Source organism: Chiloscyllium plagiosum, unplaced genomic scaffold (assembly GCF_037043375.1).
Source record: "Chiloscyllium plagiosum isolate Xiang-an unplaced genomic scaffold, Cpla_swu_hap1 HiC_scaffold_8, whole genome shotgun sequence".
Lineage (NCBI taxonomy): Eukaryota > Metazoa > Chordata > Chondrichthyes > Orectolobiformes > Hemiscylliidae > Chiloscyllium > Chiloscyllium plagiosum.
In genome coordinates this window covers 30,949,240-30,964,708 of record NW_028270146.1, presented here as the reverse complement: position 1 = coordinate 30,964,708, position 15,469 = coordinate 30,949,240, and positions in this window count along the sequence as shown.

Here is a 15,469-nt window from a genome sequence, read left to right as displayed (position 1 = left end):
TGGTAGACACCTGATCATGGAAAGATGAGGTGATAAAGGTGCATGTATGGTTTGAGGAGGTCAGTTAAATAGTTACCCAGAAGTTAGAACTGGTTTTACTAGCTCTAACTATTCCTGGGTACCTATTAAACTAAGTCAGTTGGGACCTTCAGAGACTGCAAATCAAACTCAGACTTAGGACTTATTCAGAGGATTCCAGATGACAGGTAATTGTACAATAGAAGTTCTAATTTACAGAGAAATTCCTTGGGAGTTAACTGTATCAGGATATCCATGTGGTCCCAGGGCACAAGTCCTATGTTGCTGCAAGAGCTATCTCCCATTGGAAAATCTGGGCTAGTATTGAATCTGTTTCCAGCACCACAATAGGTCAGCTGTTGTTTGTCATTCATATAAACGATTTGGATGAGGATAAAGGAGGCATGGTTAATAAGTTTGCAGGTGACACCAGAATTGGTGGTATACTGGACAGTGAAGACAGTTGTCTTAGAGTACAACATGATCTTCATCAACAGAACCAATGTCCTCATATAACTGTTGTTACTTATCCCTGTTACCTCTTCAGTAAATCTCCTCTGGCTCTTTTCAAAATCCTTGGGAGCCTTCCTAAATTCTCAGTCCCCAACCTGGACTCATTCCTCCAGCTGGCAGCCTAACCAGTATTTTGCAAAGATTTGCCATCATTTTATTTTTCTCTCGAACCACGTAGTATCAATGTTCGGGCAGATAATGTTCAGCTTTGTCAGTGTTCAAAATTCAAAAATATGGCTGGATTTCAGGATATGGTAAAGAAAGAGCTTGCAATCATTATTGCAATGTAGTGACGCATGAAGGCCAATGTTTGGTTCCTACAAACAACAAAGAAAGAATGACAGTTTCTTAATTTTATTAAATTTAAAGGTTTAATTGTTACCCAGGACACAGGGAGAACTCCACCTGCTCTTTTTTGCAAAATGCCATGGAATTGTTTTGCAGCTATTTGAGGGTGTTGCTTTAATGACTCATCCAAAAGAGAGCCACCAATTGCACACCATTTATTCAGATTTCAAAGTCACCATCTTGACGCTTAAAACTCTCCTTCAACAATGGATGCTGCAGTGGCTCAGTGGCACTGCTGCTTCACAACGCCAGGGTTTGATTCCATTCTTGAGTGACTGTCTCTGTGGAGTTTGAACATTCTTTCTGTGTCTGTGTGGGTTTCTGCTGGGTGGTCCAGTTTCCTCCCAGAGTCCAAAGATGTGCAGGTTAGGTAAATTAACCAAGTTAAATTACCCATAGTATTCAGGGATGTGCAGACTAGGTGGGCTAGCCATGGGAAATATAGGTTAGGGGGATGGATCTGGGTGGATGCTCTTCAGAGGGTCGGCGTGGACTATTTGGGCTGAATGGCCTGTTTCCATGCTGTTGGTATTCTATGATTCTAACACATATCTACTAAACTTTCTTTGGCAATGTTTAAACATTAACAGCATTTGTATTTGCTGAAAGGACTGGTGCTTTGAATTTAGCTCAAATTAATAAGAGAAAATTGGCAAAGACTGCAATGGTATTGCGTGGCATTTGTTACGATATAAATTAAAATCAGAAGCTACAAGGATTAAGCAGTGCTAATAAGGTGCTGCTGTTCTAAGCTTCTGAATTATTCTGAGTTGGTAAAACTAACTTTCCGATGTGTCTGCATTTCCCTACTTTATTTAAAGTCCCTGATATGAATTTAAAATGAATCAGTGCTTTTAAACATTATTTGGTTTGATCATGTAGAAGCTGACAATCAATTACCTCAGATTTTGTGCTGTAAGTGTTAACATTTTTAATTAAATAGTGGATTGATCCAACAGCAGTTCATGATAATAATGAGAAAACTGTTAAATGAAAACTGTGGTTTTCAGTTTCCATGGGAAAACAACTTTTCTTTCCTAATAAATCCTCCCTTCTGCTTCTTAATATGTTTCTCCTGTTTGTTTACTAACTTAATGTTTTTTTTTAATTCAGTGGAGGGATGTGGGCATTGCTGGCTGATCCAACATTTATTATCCATCTCTAGTTGCCCTTGAGAAAGTGGTCCTGAGCTGCCTCCTTGAACCGCTGCAGTCTATGTGCTATAGATTGACCAACAATGCCCTCAGTGAGGGAAGTCCAGAATTTTAAACCAGCAACAGTGAAGAAATGATATACTTCCAAGTCAGGAGGATGAATGGTTTGGAGGGATCTTACAGGTGTTGTTGTTCCCATGTGTCTGCTGCTCTTGTCCTTCCAGATGGAAGAGGTCATGGATTTAGTCATGATGCTAGTGTGGGCAGGAATAGGAGGATAGAGCAGGTGAATGCATGGCTGAAGAGCTGGTGTATGGGAGAAGGATTCACATTTTTGAATCAGTGGAATTTCTTCTGGGAGAGAAATGATCTGTAGAAGAAGGATTGATTGCGCCTGAATTGGAAGGGACTAATATACTGGTAAGGAGATTTGCTAGAGCTGCTGGGGAGGATTTGAACTCGTAAGGTGTGGGGGGGGGGGGGGGCTGTTGGGACCCAGGGAGGTACTGATGAAAGAGATCAATCTGAGACTGGTAACAAAAAAACAAAGAGGATTGATGAAGGCAGAGAAGTGGACATGATCTATATGGACTTCAGTAAGGCGTTCGACAAGGTTCCCCATGGGGGACTGATTAGCAAGGTTAGAGCTCGTGGAATACAGGGAGAACTAACCATTTGGATACAGAACTGGCTCAAAGGTAGAAGACAGAGGGTGGTGGTGGAGGGTTGTTTTCCAGAGTGGAGGCCTATGACCAGTGGAGTGCACAAAGATCAGTGCTGGGTCCACTACTTTTTGTCATTTACATAAATGATTTGGATTCGAGCATAAGCGGTACAGTTAATAAGTTTGCAGATGACACCAAAATTGGAGATGTAGTGGACAGCGAAGAAGGTTACCTCATTTACAATGGGATCTTGACCAGATGGGCCAATGGGCTGAGAAGTAGCAGTTGGAGTTTATTTCCTGCTAAGATTTGCTTTCCCAAAATGCAAGGTGTTACATTTTGGGAAAGCAAATCTTAGCAGGACTTATACACTTAATGGTAAGGTCCTAGTGAGTATTCCTGAACAGAGAGCTTGGAGTGCAGGTTCATAGCTCCTTGAAAGTAGAGTCACATGTAGATAGGATAGTGTAGAAGATGTTTGATATGCTTTCCTTTATTGGTCAGGGCATTGAGTAAAGAAGTTGGGAGGTCATGTTGGAGCTGTACAGGACATTGGTTAGGCCACTTTTCGAATATTGCATGCAATTCTGGTCTCCTTCCTATCAGAAAGATGTTGTGAAACCTGAAGGGTTCAGAAAAGATTTACAAGGATGTTGTCAGGGTTAGAGGATTTGAGCTATAGGGAGAGGCTGAATAGGCTGGAGCTGTTTTCCCATGAGTGTCGAAGGCTGAGGGGTGACCTTATAGAGGTTTATAAAATCATGAGGGGCATGGATAGGATAAATAGACAAAATCTTTTCCCTGGGTTGGGGGAGTCCAGAACTAGAGGGTGTAGGTTTAGGGTGAGAGGGGAAAGATATAAAAGGAATCTTTCTCACACAGAGGGTAGTGTGTGTATGGAATGAACTGCTAGAGGAAGTGGTGGAGGCTAGTGCAATTGTATTATTTAAAAGGCATCTGGATGTGTATATGAATAGGAAGGACTGAGAAGGATATTGGTCAAGTGCTGTCAAAAGGGATTAGATTAGGTTGGAACATCTGGTCAGCATGGACGAGTTGGACCGAAAGGTCTGTTTCCACGCTGTACCACTGTATGACTCTATGTCTCTATTTGGAAGGTGCTGTGTAAAGAGCTTTGGTGAATTTCAAATGTGGTGTTTAAATTATTGCTTATTGGAGATGTTCACTTATAGCGTTAATGTTACTTGATCCTTTTCAGACCAAGCCTGGATATTGTCCAGATTTGTTGCTTTTGAAAATGGACTGCTTCAGCATCTGTTATATCATGCATGTAAAATTGTGCAATTATTGGCAAACATTCTCACTTCTGACCTGAAGATGGAGGGAAGGTTATTGATGGCACAGCTGAAGATGGTTGGGTCAAGGGCACTACCTCAATGAAATCCTCGATGATGTCCTGGAGCTGAGATAACTGACATCCAACAATCTTCCTATGTACCTGGTGTGACTCCAACCAGCAGCACCTTTTTACCCTGATGCCCATTAATTCCAGTTTTGCTAGGGCTCCTTGATACCACTCTCAATCGAATATGGCCTTGATGTGAAGGGCTGTCACTCTCACCCCACCTCTGGAATACAGCACTTTCTCCCATGCTTGAACCAAGATTGTAATGAAGTCAGGAGCTGAGTGGCCCTGGTGGAACCTAAACCGGGAGCCACTGAGTAGGCTATTGCTGAGCAAGTGCTGCTTGATAGCATTGTTGATGACACCTTCCATCACTTTACTGATGATCAGGAATAGACTGATGGGGCAGTAATTGGCTGTGTTGGATTTGTCGTGCTTTTTGTTTACTGATATATGTGGACAGTTTTTCTCATTGTTAAGTAGATACTGGCATTGTAACTGTACTGGAAGCGCTTGGCTAGGTAGCAGCAAGTTCTGGAGCACGTCTTCAGTATTATTGCCAGAATGTTGTCGGGGTCCAGAGCCTTTGCACTATCCAGTGTCTCCAAGCATTGCTGGATATCACATGAAATGAATCAAATTGTCTGAAGACTGGTATCTGTAATGCTGGGAACAGTTGGAGGAGGCTGAGATGGATCATCTACTCGGCACTTCTGACTGAAGATTACTGCGAAAGCTTTAACCTTATTTTTTTGCACTGATGTGCTGGGTTCGTCCATCATTGGCAATGGGGATATTTGTTGAGCCTCCTTCTCTGGTGAGTTATTAAATTGTCCACCATCATTTGTGACTGGATGTAGCAGGACTGCAGAGCTTAGATCTGATACGCTAGTTGTCAGTTAGCTTAGCTCTATCACTGCTGCTTTGCTGTTTGGCATGAATGTAATCCGTTTGGTAACTTCAACCTGTTAACAATTCATTTTCAGGTAAGCCTGATGCTACTCCTGGCATACCACCTGTACTCTCCATTGAACCAGGGTTGATCCCCTAGCTTGAAGGTAATGGTTGAGTGGAGGATATGTTGGCCATGAGGTTGCAGATTGTGCTGGAGTATAATTCTTCTGCTTTTAACAGCTCACAGTGCCCCAGTCTTGAATTGCTAGATCTGATTGAAATCTGTCCCATTTAACACAGTGATAGTGCCACGTAACACGATGGAGAGTATTCTCAATGCGAAGGCGGGACTTCATCTCAGCAAGGACTGTGTAATGGTCACTGTAGGTGTAGCTACAGCTGGCAGATTGGTAAGGATGTAGTCAACTATGTTTTTTCCCTCTTGTTGGGTTCCTCACCACTTACTGCAGACCCAGTTTAGCAACTATGTCCTTGAGAACCTGACCAGCTCGATCAGTTATATTGCTGCCATGCCACTCTTGATGGTGGACATTGAAACCCTCTAACCAGAGTACATTCTTTTGCCATTGCCACCCTCAGCACTTTCTCCAAGTGTTGTTCAACATGGAGGAGTACTGATTCCTCAGCCGAAGGAGAACAGTATGGGGTAATCAGCAGGAGGTTTCCTTGCCTATGTTTAACCTAAAGCCATAAGATTTCATGGGGTCCAGAGTCAATGTTGAGGACTCCCAAGGCAAATCCTTCCCAACTGTATACCACTCTACCACCACCTCTGCTGGGTCTGTCCTATCAGTAGGTCAGAGCATATCCATTGATGGTGATGGTGGTGTCTAGGACATAGTCTGTGAGATGATTCTGTGAGTATGACTGTGTCTGTGCGGGATTGCTTTCCCAGTTTTGGCACTCGCCCCTAGTTAGTAAGGAGGACTTTACAAGATTGACAGGGCTTTCTCTGAAGTTGTCTTTTCTGGTGCCTAGTTTGATGCTAGGTGATCCGTTCTGGTTCCTTTCTCGGATGAGGCTTCAAAGAGATTGATATAACTGAGTCACTTATTAGAGCATTTCAGAAGGCAATTGAGAGTCAACCACATTTTCTGGAGTCACATGTAGGCCAGACCAGGTGGGGATGGCAGATTTCTTTCCCTGAAAGATATTATGAGTCAGATGAGTTTTTCCAACAATCAACATTGGTTTTGTTGCTATTAGTAGATTCTTAATTCCAGAATTTAAAAAAAAAATTGAATTCAAATTCTGCCATCTGCCACAGTAGGATTCCAGTTGGAGTCTCCAGAACATTCACTAAGATTCTGGAGTAATCATCCAGCAATATTACCACTTGGCCATGGCTTCCTCATCTTGGCAATAATGCAACTTTTTGATGAGAATTATTTTCCATATACTCTGACATAGGAAGCTGCATGTCTCCTGCATGGATGGGGAATGGAGGTGGGACATTTTACGAGTGTTGAAACAATCCCCCATCATTTTTAGCTCCTGCTCCATTCAGCTTGGAATTCCATCACTCATTCCCTGTCTCTCATTGTCCTTCAGCAGGTGAAATTTGCTGCCATATGGAGTGCTGTATGTGAGAAGCAGCAATGTGGAGGAAACCACTCGAGGGAGAAATTATTAAAGGGGCATATTATTAGGATTCAATGAAGTCAGTCGACTGATAGGCTTATGTGAACCATAAAGACTGATTATGTTGAATATCTAGTTTCTATGTTTTAAATTCAATGTAATTCTATACAATATCACAAACAGGTTCTGTGTTGAAGCCTTTTACAAATTACATTAATCCATCCTTAAGAACTCAATGTCTTTATATTGTTGTCATCGGTTCAGCTTTTAATAAAGTATGAACTCTTTAGATATAAAAAAAAGCCAATGACTCTACAGTATTAGAAAAGATACTCAAATGTTTTCAACATTTATTCAAGTGTCTTAAATTTTCAAAAATATGTTGTTAGGCAACCATTAAATTGTTTCACTCTATTTTTCCTTCAAGCTAACAACTCCAATCCCATCAGGATATTTAATTTGACATTTCTTGTTGTTATTTTGTTCTTTGCATTTTCATCCAAATGATTTTTTGGCTTTGTTGTTCATTTGTGGAATGACACATTTTGTCACATAAATACTAGTCTTCTATTATTAGTAAGCAGTTTGCAATATTCTTTTCATTTGGCTTCAGACCACTAGCACAAGCTAATGCCCACCCCAGACATTACAATTACATTGCAAAAATAGTTGCACCTAACCCCATTGTAGCCAAAGAGCTATTTTGTTTTAGTGAGGTTTGAAATGAGAGATGGGCCAAAATCAATATCTCAATGGTTCTGTGTGTTACTTGTGCTGAATCAAGTTTACAAACTAATTTACTTCACATATCTTCATTTGAATCAAAATACATTTATGGACAGCTCAACATAAACATCTAAAAGTGCATTTTAGAATGCTGAAAGTTTAGCAATGATGTTAATTGATCTCAGTATTAAATGATATCAGATTCTGAACTAATACTGGAGTAAAATGCAGAAATTATACCTTCTCCATGAAACCACACTCATTTTCAGTCATGTGGCAGATCAAGCCTTGACTGTGTAGTCAGACAGCATTTACAATACACTATAAATAGTGCCAGTGCATTAGCTGAAGGTGGCTGTGAAATTAACATCTGTTCCTTTTGTTCAGGTGACTCCACTGGGACATATTCTCTAAAACTGACGAGTGTCAGGTTGGGCTAGCTTATGATTCCCTCCCCTTCCTCCAAAACACACTGCGGAAAAGCACATGGTTCAAGTAATGAAGGCCAAGTGGTCATGGCCAGAGAGCAAGGTGAAGAAAATATCTAGTTTTCTTGTTTCTCTGCTGTACAAATGACATGGCAGCTCAATAATGAGCAGAAATGTTTCACACAGCCCTTTGTAAATGTTCAGAGTTCACATTTTGACAGTAAATCAAATCTTGGTACTGTATTTCTCACAGTACTTATTCCTTTAAGTGTAGAAATTGCAGTACAAGATCATCTTCCTGATGTCTTGTTAAGTGAGGTCTGATGAGCAACACACTTGGTATCCTTATGTTCAGATCAACCTGATGGATTGTTTCACATTCTGTCCACTGCCGTGCTCAGGCTTCTATCTGCCTACTGTTCCTGGATATGGGAACCTGCACCCCGCTCGGGTATATCATGGTTCTGATCCATACCATAAGGAAAGGAGACATTATATGCTCAGCTGAGGCATAAAGACTTTCATAATGTACTTTGCATAACTTCAGGATGTCTCAAATGCTTCATAACCAAGTGTTAAGCATTTGCATGATTACCGTATCAAAATATGGACAATGTCATTAATTTCCTGAATAGATGTTGGTGCTGTTCCTACCCTCTTTGTGCTCTTTGTGATGTGCTGATATAAGATGAGCTTACCAGTCACTGGAGTTTGCTCACCAAATTACCCCAATTAAGCATAGAGTTAAATCTCATCTGTCGGCTGTATGAAGCAAGTGCTGTTAAAATAAAGTCAAAACAGGAGCAAGGCATATTCACTTAACTCTGCTAGCCTGACACTTACAAACACCATACATTGTAATATCAAGGCATTTCTTCAGTTTTACTTGCATCAAGCACAAGCAATTCAGCAGATATGCTGCCATTTCCCTTTAACCTACAAGGTATCAAGTACCCTTTTCTCATGTCAACGTAATTTATCTCAGAATTCCACGGAGCACGAAGAAAAGATGGATTGACTAATTCTTGTGTCAGACATTGATACAATTTAATTCATATGCTGATTTGCCCTTGTGCTACTTATGTTAAAATCATTAGTAAGTCATGCGACTTTCCCACCTCTCAGCTAAATGACATTCCAGTATTTTTCATATCTTGAACCCCTTCCCCTTCAAAGCTGTGGGTGCAAAACAAAGATACAGCCAGTCAGTAAAGCCATGAGGAAAGCGAGTACATATTTCATAGTAAATTTCCAGGGGTACAGCAGTGAAAAATAAAGTCATGCTAACTTCGTTTACAGCCTTGGATAAAACACCACATATAGTCAAAATCTAAAATAGAACAGAACATGCTGGAAATACTCAGCAGGTTAGGGAACACCTGTAAATAGAGAAATAGAATTAGTTACTTGCATTTTGATCACACATTTTAGATTCTGCCTTCACTTGGGACCAAATGAATGTCCCGAGCCAGAAAGGGTGGATGGCATGGCCAATTAAGAATTTGTCACAGAAATGGTCACTGCATTAAGGTTAGTGGTCTGCACCTATAAACTGACAGCCCAATCAGAAGACCAGCAGTTCTGATGCTCTGGTAGCAGCACTTTTTAATCAATCTAGACTGTGATGTATGTTCTTCTATGAGGTTACCTTATGAAGAAATAGAATGCAGTTAATTTAGTTTTAAGGTAAAAACAAATCACGCAACATTAAATTATAGTCCAACAGGTTTATTTGGAAGTCCCAGCTTTCAGACTGCTGCTCCTTTATCAGTTAACTAGTGACATGATGAAGGAGCAACACTCTGAAAGCTAGTACCTCCAAATAAACCTGTTGGACTATAACCTGGTGCTTTTTGATTTTTAACTTTGTCTGCCCCAGTCCAACACCGGCACCTTCAAATCATTTAGTTTTAAGGTTTAACCCCTGAGAGATGTTGATTGTTTAATGAACTGTTCCATTGTTTTTGATGCTGAGAATTGCTCCAAACTACTGAGAGTTTGAGGATGGGAGGGAAGGGGAGATGAAGCTGTTTGTTTATTCTTAACCAAGACACAAGCAGTGCAAGAAATCACACTTGCATATGATAAGCTTTCAAATGTATGAGTACATTTGTCTAACACTGCTGCAAAGGGTAATTTCATCCTGTGGATGAAAGACCTTTTTCTGATGGTTCTTTAAAAGAAGAAACAGGTAGCCAGTGCCTTCTGACCATGAGGTAGTTGCATCCACACAGATTGCAAAGATCTTTTGTTTCAAATTCAATGATCTTCATTCTTAGTGACAATCCCACAGTGGAACAAGCTGACAGACCTGTTGCTTAAAATCTTCAAGACTTAGCTTTAAATTGTTTCCACTTCAAAGTTTTCATTGTCAGGTTACCATCTCAGCAGGTCACACTTGGTTCAGCCAGTGTTGCTCATATCAATGTTGGCAAACTATATATATTAGACTGTATTGCCCCGCAGCTAAAACAGATGTTTCAGTGCAGGATCTGGGCACCATAAATGGAGCTGGACATTTTACAGGAAAGCTGCATTAATAGGGAGTAGCAACGTTCCAATAGTAAACTAGATGGCACAGTGGTTAGCACTGCTGCCTCACAGCACCAGGGACCCAGGTTCGATTCCAGCCTCGGGTGACTGTCTGTGTGGAGTTTGCACATTCTCCCCTTGTTTGCACTGGTTTCCTCCCACAGTCCAAAGATGTGCAGGTCAGGTGAATTGGCCATCCTAAATTGCCCATAGTGTTAGGTACATTAGTCAGAGGGAAACGAGTCTGTGTAGGTTACTCTTTGGAAGATGGGTGTGGACTTGTTGGACAAAGGGCCTGTTTCCACACTGCAAGGAAACTAATCTAGACACTCTCTGCTTGTAGAGCTGGATGGAGAGAGAATTGTCATAGTCTTCAAGGACCAATGACAGAAAGCATTTCAGACACAATAAAGGACACTCTGGAGCAGAAGCAATCTGCAACTCCAGGGCAGTGTATGACTTGTATCACAAGGCCTGGTCTATGGAAGTTGTCCCAAGTTTAATTTCAGCCAGTGAGTGAACAGAGAGTGGAAACCCTTTGAGTCAATCTAAAAGTCTTGATACAAAAGGTAAGTTTTAATTATAACAGTGATGTAGGCTGAAAGGGCAAGGACAAACCAAAAGTTGCAGTACAGATGGGGCATTGCTCGTGAAGTGGGAGATGGCATATGACAGGGGACACTCGACACATAGACACAGGAGATGTCCGCTGAACCATAAGTTGGCCACTTGACACACAAGATGTCCACCGGACTATGATATGGAGAGATACAGCAGAGCCAACACAGTTACTGCCTGGGGCCACCAGAATGCCAGCACCATGCACTCACAACCTAGTTAATTAGTTTACGGCGGGTGGGGGAGAGAATACACATGAGTTGTGTATACTGCCCATTGAAGTGTCTGGGTCCAGCCAAAACATTTGATAGAAATGCTAACAGTTTGATATGGACTTCCGCGCAGGCACTGAAACTGACAACATCTGCATTGAAACTAATAACGACAGTGCTGAAATTAACAAAAGCTGCGCTGGAACTAACAATGACTGCATCAAAACTATCAACGATTCTGCAATGTTTACAACAAACAAACTATGTTACAGAGACAATAACCTCATCACTGACCTATTACATCACAAAATGTATAAAAGTATCTTGACATGTTTTGCCGGTTGAGAGAAGAATCGCAGCTGACCACTGTGCTGTTGGTGTCTTTCTCTCCCCAGAGACCCAGTATTTCCTTGTACAATAAACTCTGCCGTTGAACCCCAACTCTGACTGTGAGGCTGCTGATTTTCCCCACAACAATTGGCACAGCGAGCAGGGCTCTTATTACTGGTGCCCTGGTCGAAGGCCACGATCGGGGGACCGGGGTAAGAACCAAATTGTACCTGCAAATGGGAAGAGTCAGACCAAGCCAAGGACACAGTTTAAAAGGTATACCGATTGTAATGTCTGATTTGCTACAGTACTGAGTTTAAAAAAAATTAAGTGCATGTCTGTGAAGAATAAGTGTTAACTGTATTAACTGTTGTAAGAACCTGCTGCTTGTGCTGAAACAGCCAGAAGGCAAGGTAATTCCTGTCTCAAAAACCCTGCCCTAAACCATTTGTTAAGAGGGGTAGCCACCGCCCAGGCAACGTTTGGGATTTGAAGTGGGAATTCCAAGGTCACTCGGGGTTGTGAATCACAAGTGGCAAAGTCAGGTAATACTGGATTCTGTAGGGGTGAACAACGCAGAGTCCAGTTAGAGTTGAAGTTGAAAGTTAGGTGCTGTTTGTATTTCCAAGTGGTGAGGAAGGGGAGCTTGATCACTCTGACCAAGATCCAAACCTCAGTGGACCGCACGTTACCAAGGCGGGGGGAGCGTGGGCACTGTGAGTAACCGTGATACCCTGTCAGTCCGTAGTAGATCGACAGAGCCTGAATAGTAGTGGTGTCGGGAGGGTAAAGAGTCCCACCGGTAGAGACCACACCGGGCTCAAAGGTATTTGGGCCTATCGGGAGGCGTTGGCTGGGGGTGAGGGGAGGGAGGGTGTAGAGGTGTAGAGGAACCCTGGTAGAGACTACACCCTATTGAGCCAGCATTCCCAACCGACCGGTAGGTGCCAACTAGTAGTGGCGGCGAGGAGGGTTAAAAATACCCATAGTAGAGAGCAAACCTTGCTAGGAGGCTGCTACAGCTGGACGGACGGTGTTGAAACAGTATTATTGACCAGGGAGTAGAGAAGTCCCCAGTGGTTAGGAACACTTTACTGTTGGTGGTATCCGGGGGTACATAATCTGCTAAATGGCAGATCAAAGCTTTAAGGGGGATATTGCAGATTGCCTTATTGAGAAATACAAGGAGACAGACAAGGCCTAAAGAACAAAGAGAACAAAGAAAATTTACAGCCCAGGAACAGGCCTTTCAACCCTCCAAGCCTGAGCCAATTCAAATCTACTGTCTAAACCTGTTGGCCAATTCCTAAGCATCTGTATCCCTCTGCTCCCCACCTACTCATGCATCTGTCCAGACGCATCTCAAATGAATCTACCGTGCCTGCCTCTACCACCTCTGTTGGCAACGCGTTCCAGATGCCCACCACCCTCTGTGTGCAGTACTTGCCGCATGTATCCCCCTTAAACTTTCCACCTCTCACCTTGAAAGCGTGATCTCTCATTATTGAATCCCTCACCCTGGGAAAAAGTTTGACTCTATCCACCTTGTCTATACCTTCATGACTTTGTAAACCTCAATCAGGTCCCCCTTAATCTCCTTTTTGCTAATGAAAACAAACCTAACCTACTCAACCTCTCTTCATAGCTATCACCGTCCATACCAGGCAACATCCTTGTAAACCTTCTCTGCACCCTCTCCAAAGTGTCCACATCCTTTTGGTAATGTGGCGGCCAGAACTGTACACAGTATTCTAAATGCAGCCAAACCAATGCCTTGTCCAATGTTAACATGACTTGCCAGCTCTTACACTCAATACCCCAACCAATGAAGGCAAGCATACTATATGCCTTCTTGACCACTCTATCCACCTGTGCAGCAACCTTCAGGGTACAATGGACCTGCACCCCCAGATCTCTCTGCCCACCAACTTTTCCCAAGGCTCTTCCATTCATTGTATAATTCGCTCTAGAATTAGTCTTGCCTAAATGCATCACCTTACATTTGTCTGGATTGAAAACCATCTGCCACTTTTCCGCCCAACTCTCCAGTCTATCTATATCCTCCTGTATTCTCTGACAGTCCCTTATGCTTTTTGCTACTCCACCAATCTTCGTGTCATCTGCAAACTTGCTGATCATACCAACAGTGCCCTCTTCCAGATCATTTATATATATTACAAACAACAGTGACCCCAACACGGACCCCTGTGGAACACTACAGGTCACCTTTCCCCATTTCGAGAAACACCCTTCAACTACTACTCTCTGTCTCCTGTTGCTCAACCAGTTCTTTATCCACCTAGTTAGAACACCCTGCACACCATGTGACTTCACTTTCTCCATTAGTCTACCATGGGGAACCTTATCAAACGCCTTACTAAAGTCCATGTATATGACATCAACAGCCTTTCCTTTATCTATCAATTTAGTCACTTCCTCGAAGAACTCTATTAAGTTGGTAAGACACGATCTCCCCTGCACAAAACCATGCTGCCTATCACTGATAAGCCCATTCTTTTCTAAATATAAATAGATGCTATCCCTTAGTACCCTACAGACCAAATGAAGAAAAGTGGTTGAGATCCATCCCAGACATTAGCACAACAGAGTGTGGACAGATAAACAAAAATGCAATAAAACTAAAAAGATCGGGGTAATGTCAGTGTATCAATTAGCAGGCCTAACTGAACAAGTAGGTGCCTCTACTAGCAGGTGGAGAAAAGGCCAAGAATGAATTGAGGAGCTGGAGGATAGGATAAAGGAGCTAGAACAAAGATTAGAAAAAGGTACAGGAGGAAAGGGAGATTGAATCTCTCTCCTCTTATGAAACTGTCCAGCAGGGATCAACTGCTCCCTCTTTGGACCAACTGTGCAAGAGTATAACTTAGCACCTGTTACTTGAGGAGGAACAGACTCACAGTGCAAAGCAAATTATAAACCCTTCAGTCTAGGGGAGAGACAGCAAATTCTGGCCTCCCTGAGCAAATTACAGCCCAGGAGCGCAACCCCAGGTTCTGGAGAGAGCTGGATAGAGTATGGGTAGGGAACCAACTATACCTGAGGGACAGACACCAGCTGGTCCGGGCAGCTTGTCCAGTGAACAAGTGGACACAAGTAGCTGGCAGACCCAACGCCACAGCAGCTCGAGACTTTAAGGGAGGACGGTATACACATGCTGTCGCCCTCACAGCTGAGATAGATGTCCATCAGGCCCCCTTCACTGACTTTAAGGAGGAAATCCAGAGGGTGTTAGGAAATGCTCCCATGAACTGGAGCAGGATCACGAACATTAAGCAACTTAAAGGGGAAGGAGCCTCTGAATATGGGGAATGATTATTTAGGGTCTATCCGGAATGCTCAGGGCAAGCAAACACAGATCACGGGGCCGGGCATTCATCCAAGCTTAGACCCATAGAGTCATACAGATGTACAACATGGAAACAGACCCTTCGGTCCAACCCGTCCATGACCAGATATACCAACACAATCTAGTCCCATCTGCCAGCTACCGACCATATCCTTCCAAACTCTTCCTATTCATATACCCATCCAAATGCCTTTAAAAGATGTTGCAATTGTACCAGCCTCCAACACTTCCGCTGGCAGCTCATTCCATACCCGTACCACCCTCTGTGTGAAAAAGTTCCCCCTTAAGTCCCATTTATATCTTTCCTCTCTCACCCTAAATCTATGCCCTTCAGTTTTGGACTCCTCCACCCCAGGGAAAAGATTTTGTCTATTTATCCTATCCATGTCCCTGATAATTTTATAAACCTCTATAAGGTCACCCCTCAGTCTCTGACGCTCCAGGGAAAACAGCCCCAGCCTGTTCAGCCTCTCCCCATAGCTCAAATCCTCCAACCCTGGCAACATCCTTGTAAATCTTTTCTGAACCCTTTCAAGTTTCACAACATCTTTCTGATAGGAAAGAGACCAGAATTGCACACAATATTGCAACAGTGGCCTAAACAATGTCCTGTACAGTCTCAACATGACCTCCCAACTCCTGTACTCAATACTCTGACCAATAAAAGTAAGCCTTCTTCACTATCCTATCTACCTG